Below are 8,643 nucleotides of genomic sequence, written 5' to 3' on the forward strand. Positions count from 1 at the left end.
GAATTTTAGCTTTCGAAAACAAGGTCTAGTCTGTGATCCGACAGTGTCCAACCCAACACTCTACAAAAGACAGAAGTAACTCTGGTTTCCATTAGCACTGAACTGCCACACTTCCAGCACTACTGCCTCTCTCACACTCAGTTTATTGCTCAGCCACACTTAGGAAAATTTCAGATGCACAAGGCAGCAAGCCACTGTGATTTTAAAAGGTGGGGGTGTTTGGAAATAGCTGTTTGAAGCAGTCCTGAAGTCTAAATGTGTCTACTACCAATGAGCTTCCGCTGTGCAGGCTACTAAATCTGACAAACACCTGAGTGTTACTCCATACATTAATAAATAAAATAAATCATTGAGAAAAAGGAAAACACTTTAAGTAACATAACATTTACAGGGCCAAGACACTAGCTTGACCAAAACCGGACAGGAAATAAAGTTATGAAACCAGCGATTGAGGGACCCTGAGAAAAAACAGTGGGATGTGACCACTTTCTTACTGGGAAACCCTTACACAGACTGGAGGGCTATACATGGCAACCCCACGTGAAAGCTTTCTCTATATTATCCAATTCAGTAAATTAATGCTGGGTAATCCAACATAAATATGGCCAACTCCAAACTCATTTTGAACATATACAAACTCTGACTATTGTTTCACATATAATCTGGATATTGTTTCTCATTTTTTAACCTTCCTAAGTACAATTCATACAAGTGATGCTGTTTTGTCCCATCTTCCCAAAATGTGGTGTCCTGTGCTTACCTTTCCAAAGCTTCCAGCCTCATGCCCGATAATCGCTTCACTCTGTGGCTATCTGGAAACTGCTTTCTCAGTTCCTGTAGACAGGTCTGCAAGGATGTGGCCAGAGAAGAGACACCAATTATATTTGGCTGAATCTACTATTTTATGCTCCACTCACTCACTTCCCCTCTCTTTCTCTTCTACACACACACACAGACACTTTGCAAAAAATAATAAAAAATTTGATTTTTGCCTTCATAACCTCAAACTTACCAAATACACATCCGTGTTTATTTTGTACTCTGTCGTCCATTTAAGTGAGCTTGCCCTACAGCCCATGGTAACTGCTTACTTATTTTTTGCCATTCTTACTTCAAAGCTCAAATGACATAGCTACATTGTTGTCTTAACTAGTCTTCAGATGGTTTGGCTGTGAGTTTGGTTTAAACACTTATCTCTATTAAACAACCCATCCACAAGCTGTTTGTGGTATTTTTAATAGAACAATTGATAATAAATTGCTGCAGACTACCATATATTATCCCAACAAGCATCCTCTAATTCTGGTGTGATTGATACAGTGTGAAATAAATATGTATAAGATAAACTGAAGGACAAGATGTGTACATACAATTCGGAGGAAAAAAATATGTGATCCCTTGTTTTTTTCTAAATGTATCCACATAAAAATACATGAACTCTTCATATTCTAGGGTAGAATTATTTAAACAAATTATAAACAAAGGAACCTAAAAAAACATTATATAAAAGGTGGTATATGATTTTTGTGAAGAGTGAAATGAAGGAGAATTTTGTGAAGAAAGTATTTTGATCCCTACCAAACGACAATAATGTTGCTCCACACAGACTGGTACTCATGAAGCACACATCAGTCCTGTCCCTTCAGGAGCTTGGTAAGACAGTGACTACAGTTAGATCGATAATTCCAAAACCGGAGAAATAAACAAAATACAAATCAAAAGTCGGTGAGCTGGGACTATGGTCACCCTAACACTCCCCAGTAAGGCATGAGCCTTTAGTGCATTCAAGAACAGGCCCCTCTAAAGTATCCCTTAAAACCCTAAATGATACAGGGAAAACCAGGGAGAAAGTGATGTAGTGGAACCAAAATGGAGCTCTTTGACATTAACTTGACCCTTAGGGCCTCATTTACTAAGATCCAAATACCTCACGCAAAACAACATGTGCAATCTATAAAATAAAGTGTACTGTGTGTTGCTTGTGATTTACTAACACTGCGTGTAAATTTGGAAAATAGTGCAGACCGCCTTATTTAAACAAGGATTTTGCGTTTACTATATAGGGCATTACCATGGAGACGCTCTCATTTACTGCACACGATGTGCAGTCCTGCATGGTTTTAAGTTCAAGTTAAAGTGCCAATGATTGTCACACACACACACACTAGGTGTGGCGAAATTATTCTCTGCATTTGACCCATCACCCTTGATCACCCCCTGGGAGGTGAGGGGAGCAGTGGGCTGCAGCGGTGGCCACGCCCGGGAATCATTTTTGGTGATTTAACCCCCAATTCCAACCCTTGATGCTGAGTGCCAAGTAGGGAGGTAATGGGTCCCATTTTTATAGTCTTTGGTATGACTCGGCCGGGGTTTGAACTCAGAACATGCAGGAGACATGAACTACTTTTTATGGGCATTTTAGAAGCAGTCAGACTCCTATAGTGCATCTACATTGAAACCACTATTTTATTTTATTTTTACCACTGAAGGTGCGCTCATTGTTGAGAGGCTGCACTTACTTCCCTCGAGACGAAAGAACCCGCAGTTAAAGATTTTTTTTTTTTATATATAAGAAATCTTTTAATAATACATATTCTGTTTGAGAAAAACAAATGTCATTAAAAAAATACTAAAGGACACCAAAACGCATCAATTGAATTTGTTTTAATCAGCCATGTAAATCCTCTAGCAGCCATAACATTATAAAATGATGTTGCTAAATAGGACGGAAAATTATCTTCTGTTCATCGCCTGTGCAGCACAAGCACTGATCCTGCAGCCGTTTGTGGAACTTTCAGTTTGCACATTCTTCTGACCCGTGCTAAATAAAACGCTAAATAGTGCTCGCAAATGGTGATGAGTGTTGATAAATGACATAGTGCGTGTTAAACAGTTATACTTGCATCTTCTCCTTCCAGTTTTGTGGGTGTTTTGATGATCAGCGTATATTTCGCATATTAAAGAAGACAGACGCAAAATGGATTGCACGTCTTATTCTTCTCACTAAACAGACACAATCCACTTTGCACACGTTTAGTAGATCAGCTTTGCAGTGCTATCAAGTTTGCATGTGTTTTAGTACACCCAAACCTTTAGTAAATCAGGCATTTACTGATTTTAAAGTACCAGTAGAATGGAAAAACAAGTTGCCTCTATATTGAAGCTATTACCCTTGTATATCTGATTTATAACACCAAAAGACTTCCAAAGTTTGCGAATACATAGATATAATCAATCTCATGTAAGTCCCAAGTTATTTTTAAAGATAATGAGGAAGCCAGTCAGGTGTTCCCGTGACGTTGCGTCAGGAACCAAAGATCATTTCCCCATCAACAACAATGCGAATCAAGCAGACTTTGTGAGAATTAACAACGATTACTTTGGGAAAAATGATGACCTTATATTTCTGAGCCCGTACACAAAGAGGATGAGCAATAGGTTTTAAGAAAGCTGACTGCCACTTGGATGCAGCTTTATTGTGCCACTAGCACCCACAGCATTGCTAGGTGCTAAACATACAAACTAACTATATTAAACCATAATAAAATAAACACTTACTGTAACTAGGATGTCAACTGACAGGACGCTCACATAATTCCATTTAGATGACGAGTCAATCACAATCCACACAAAGGGTTAAAAACAAGCCTCTGTGTGTCTTTTTTGCTACCTCTGGGGAGGGAAAGTCGACCAGCCTGTGCGTCCATGGCCATATTTGTCTACTACCAGGTGAAAGATGCATTAATTATAATCGACAACAAGCAGCATATGCTAGCATTAGCTCACTGCTACCAATGTGCAGCTAATATTATTCATATTTGGTTAATTTTTAGGTCACGACATGTCAATGGAGTATTGTTGGCTGTTTCTGGATGTTTTTAGAGAAGTTACAATGAGAGCAACAGAGGACCCTCGATCTGTTGACTCAATTGTTAGCTATTTATTTACGATTTCAAATACATAAAAGCCAAGCATATTTGTTCTTGACTTACATAAGATTTGTGAATAATAAAACAGCACATTGTTTTCAAATCTTTGTGTATTTCAAGTTTGACTGATGTAATAACATGGTCGGAGTGCAGAAGTGTTACTCAAGTGACATAGAATCTACGGAAATTACCAAAAGTATTCGGAGCAGAATATTTAAAACGGCTGACTGAATTTGTGGCTTTTTGTGACATTTTAGACGGTATATTTACATACTTCGCGGACTGTAAATACAATTGAATATGGTTTTAATGGATACAATGAAACACAAATAGGCATTTAAAGTAAATTTGTTATTCCCACTCTACCGGTACGTTAAAAGGACATTAAATGCAGAATAGGAAGAACACCAATTCCTTGTTCAAAAATGTAGGTTGAAACATCCTGCTTTGGGGCTTATTCTCTACTAAGGGTACAGGAAGACCTTATTGCATTGAAGGGCTAAAGAATGATAGCATGTACCGCAGCATCTTGAATGAGAAGCTCCAGCCGTTTGCCAGAACCCTGAAGATGGGTTACAGATGGGTCTTCTACATGACAATGACCCACAACATATGGCCAAGGGAACAAAGGAGTGCCTCAAGAAGATGCATATTAAGATCCTGGAGTGACTTCACCGATCTCTAGACTTTAATCCCATTTCTGTGGAGGGATGTCAAAACTTTTGAGTTGCCAAGTGACAGACTCAAAACCTTTAGGATTTGCAGAGTATCCTGCACGTAGCCCTGGTGACCTACTACAAAACAAACATCTGACCTCTTTTTTCGGCAACAAGGGTTTCTACCAAGCACTAAACAGAATTTTTCAAATATGAGGGTTGTACGGTATACCTGAACTAATGAATTTAAAAAAAGATACTGTACTGCCTTGAGGTGGCGACTTGTCCAGGGTGTACCCTACTTTCCGCCCGAGTGCAGCTGGGATAGGCTCCAGGCCCCCCCAGCCACCCCAAAAGGGACAAGTGGTAAAAAATGGATGGATGGACTATACTGCCTTTGAAAAATACCGGTAGGTTTTTTTTCGTGACGCTGCTGGTACTATAAGCCGAGTCAACATACACACAGAGCACATACAAGCGGAGCCATAAGAGGCAGAAAAGCAGAAGCGGCTCTTCTAAATGTTAATAAAGAGGGCACGCAAAGCACAATATGGAGGTATTTTGGCTTCAAAACTAAAGATAAAGGGGAACTAAAGCAATGAAGCGCCGCTCTGTAAGCAGTGCTTTAAAACATGCCTCACCAAAGGTGGCAATACTTCATTCTAGGGTTCTACATTATACTGGTCCAAATAAAGTACCGCGGTACTAATGAATGCAAAACGATACTGTACTGCCTTTGAAAATTACCGGTACTATTTTTCCATCCGCATGCTGCGGTACGGCGGTGACATACAGAGAGCCAAAGCTCATGATGTTGAGTGTCAGCGCACACACACAAAGCCCATACAAGCAAAAACAGTGTAGAGAAGAAATATGGCAAAAAACTGCATTTCTACTGGTTAATAAAGAGGATGCGTGAAGTGCAATATGGAAGTGTTTTTGAGCTTCAATACTACCGATAAAGGTGGCGCTTTATACACGGAAGCGCCAACCACCGGGCCACGGCCCGGTACCGGTCCGTGAACCGATTGGTACTGGGCCGCACAAGAAATAAAAAATATATATATATATATATATATTTTTTAAATTAAATCAACATAAAAAACACAATATATACATTATATATCAATATAGATCAATACAGTCTGCAGGGATACAGTCCGTAAGCGCACATGATTGTATTTCTTTATGACAAAAAATAAATAAAAAAATAAAAATAATACAACCCCCCCCCGGTCCGTGGGACAAATTTTCAAGCGTTGACCGGTCCGCAGCTAAAAAAAGGTTGGGGACCACTGCTTTAAAACATGCCTCCCCAAAGATGGCATTAAAGTATTACAATATTTGCTCAAATTAGGTAAACATTTAAATAACAATCACCCAGACCTGCACAAGGAGTTTAAAGGTAATGTAGTTAACCTGCTCCCCTGCTATGCACATAAACGCGCACACGCAATAATTGGCAAGCTTGTTGCCACTTATTAGTTCAGTCCAAACCACCCACATAACGTAAACTGATACTTGTGAAATGACAGAATTTTGTAACAAATTCCTACAATTTGTGTTTTATCTTTAACAATGTGTGTTTTACCTGCTACATGTCTTAGCTGTGTACTTTTAATGCTGGTGAAATTACATAATTTTGTTACAAATTCCTACAAGTTGTGTTTTATCTTTAACAATGTGTGTTTTACCTGTTACATGTCTTAGCTGTGTACTTTGAGCCATATAGTTTTTAGTATTTAGTAATGCTTGTATTTGTCATAAAGCACAGACCAAGAGTGGCAAACAAAAAACATTGTCAATAAAACTGTTCTATTTTATTCTAACCTAATCCTAGATTATGACAGGCTATATGTATTAAAGAACAATTTACAATTGTGCATGAGTGAAATAAAAAAAATGCCCACTGTGTTTAATGACTTTTAATTTTAATTTTAATCTTCTAAAATTGTTCTTTGAGTGCAATAGGAAGCATATATTTAAAGTATCGTAAGACTTTGTTAAAATGAAACCAATAATGGCATTTGTTTGTGGTCTCTTTTATTCTGAAAAGTATAGAAATACATTTTGGTACCAGTACCAAAATACTGGTATCGGGACAACCATATTTCAAACTTAGGCAAACATTCAAAGAACAAACATTCAAACCTATACAAGGAGTTTAAAGGCCAACAGGTAAGAACGTAGTTAACTAGCTGTAGCTCCTGTTGTGCCCAAATAGACACGTAGACGCCACATACAGCTGGTTGGCCCGTTGCCAATTATTAGCATATTAACAGAGTCAAAACTGCCCAGATAGCGTAAAATAATGCAAATGAATTGACTGAATTCCGTAACAAATCCCTAAAATTTGTGTTTTATCTTTAACAATGTGTGTTTTACCTGCTGCATGTCTTATCTGTTTACCGGTAGTTTAGCCATAGTATTGTTTTTAGTATTTAGTGTTTATTGTACTTGTCTTAAAGCACAGACCAAGCAAGAGTGGCAATCATAAATCATGAAGCATTTAATACAACGTCAATAAGGGTTTCTATTATATTCCAATCTAACCTTTAATTATGGCAGGCTATATGTAATCAGCCGCATCAAAATATAATCTAGGTTATGTATATTCAATTAATTAGTGCCACTGCTAGTATGACAAACATATAACGATCATTTGCTTTTTCAATTACAGAAGTCTGCTTTTGGTGTTGGTTTATGGAGAGTGACTCCACCCAGTGCCACCTATTCACAAGCAACCCACCATTCAAGCTGTTTTTGAGCAGCATGCGAAGTACTCAAACTGAATTTCCAAAGATGCTAAAAGGCTCAACAGGGCAGTGACTGTACATCTGTATGAATCAAGTGCCAATTATATACAGTTGAGAAAGCTGAATTCAGAAACGTTTTATCTTATCTATATTTATATATTTGAGTGCAATGACAAATGTATGTTAAATGTTTCAAAATATGTATGCTAAAATTAAGCCAATATTGAAATTTTTTGTGATTCCCCTTTCTTTCTTTCTTTTTTTAAGTATCAAAAAGAATCAAATTACATTTTGGTACTGGTACAGAAATGTTGATATAAAGAAAACACTACTGTATATACTGACTGGCAAGTTTATGACCACCTGCACACTATAATACAGCATAAAATATTTACCTAGTGAAGTGATGACTCACATTTTACCATCCGAAATGCAGTTTATCCATCCTGTCAAGATTTGACCTGATTGTGTGTCTATTACCTTAATCTGAAGCCATCTTTCTTTGCTTAATTATCATAATATATGGCAAAAAGAAAACTAATTAATATGACTAAGTTACACCTTCCCTATATCACATATATACGGAGTGGATAATAATATTTTTAAACTAATGAAGACTTATTTAAAAAACGTCAAATTTCGCTCTAGGTTGGGGTAACCCCAAAGAAAATTTAGTGTCCCCTTTTAGACTGACCCACATCTGGTTATGTTTGCTAAACAACAAAATACTACCATTTGGCCAAATACAAATTGTACTTGCACATTTGGCAAAGACACAGATGCAAGTGGGAATGGCTGTAAGAGAAAAAATGGGTGCATAAAGAAGCACTATAAAACTTACCAGAGCCAAGTCGTCCCGACTGCAGTCCAAAGCTGCAATCATCACCTGCTCATAAATAATCCATACTGGGCAGAAGAGAGACAGACAAGAGAGACTGTGTTAACACCCTTTCCATTTCCTTGCTTGATACAACGTGGCATAAAATGTGACATGTTGAATTGTAGAATTCACATAAAAACTTAAGACTGCTTAACCCACCAGCTGCACATCTTTTAACTCACACAAACTTCCATGACGCAAAAACTAAGATTTTAAAGTATTTTGGAAATAAACTTTCCACATTGGGCAACATGGTTAGGCATGTGGTTAAAACGTCTGCCTCACAGTTAAAAGGTAGTGGGTTGGATTCTAAGCTCTGACCTTTTCTGTGAGTAGTTTGCATGCATGCATTTTGGCATTTGACATATAGTTCAGTCCAAAAATACCATAGTCGCAATGAATTTAAAATGAAGATGTGAGTG

General features: G+C 37.7%; 1 long non-coding RNA gene across 1 annotated transcript in view; it reads right to left on the reverse strand.

Moving 5' to 3' along the window:
* Nucleotides 1–8,247, reverse strand: part of LOC133660532 (uncharacterized) — an 8,920-nt gene extending 673 nt beyond the window's left edge. Inside the window, exons 1-2 of the long non-coding RNA XR_009827825.1 lie at nucleotides 8,183–8,247; nucleotides 761–846 (exon numbers count right to left, since the gene is read on the reverse strand). This is a non-coding gene — a long non-coding RNA (uncharacterized LOC133660532). The remainder of the gene's footprint in view (nucleotides 1–760; nucleotides 847–8,182) is intronic.
* Nucleotides 8,248–8,643: the final 396 nt, after the last annotated feature.

Source organism: Entelurus aequoreus, linkage group LG11 (assembly GCF_033978785.1).
Source record: "Entelurus aequoreus isolate RoL-2023_Sb linkage group LG11, RoL_Eaeq_v1.1, whole genome shotgun sequence".
Lineage (NCBI taxonomy): Eukaryota > Metazoa > Chordata > Actinopteri > Syngnathiformes > Syngnathidae > Entelurus > Entelurus aequoreus.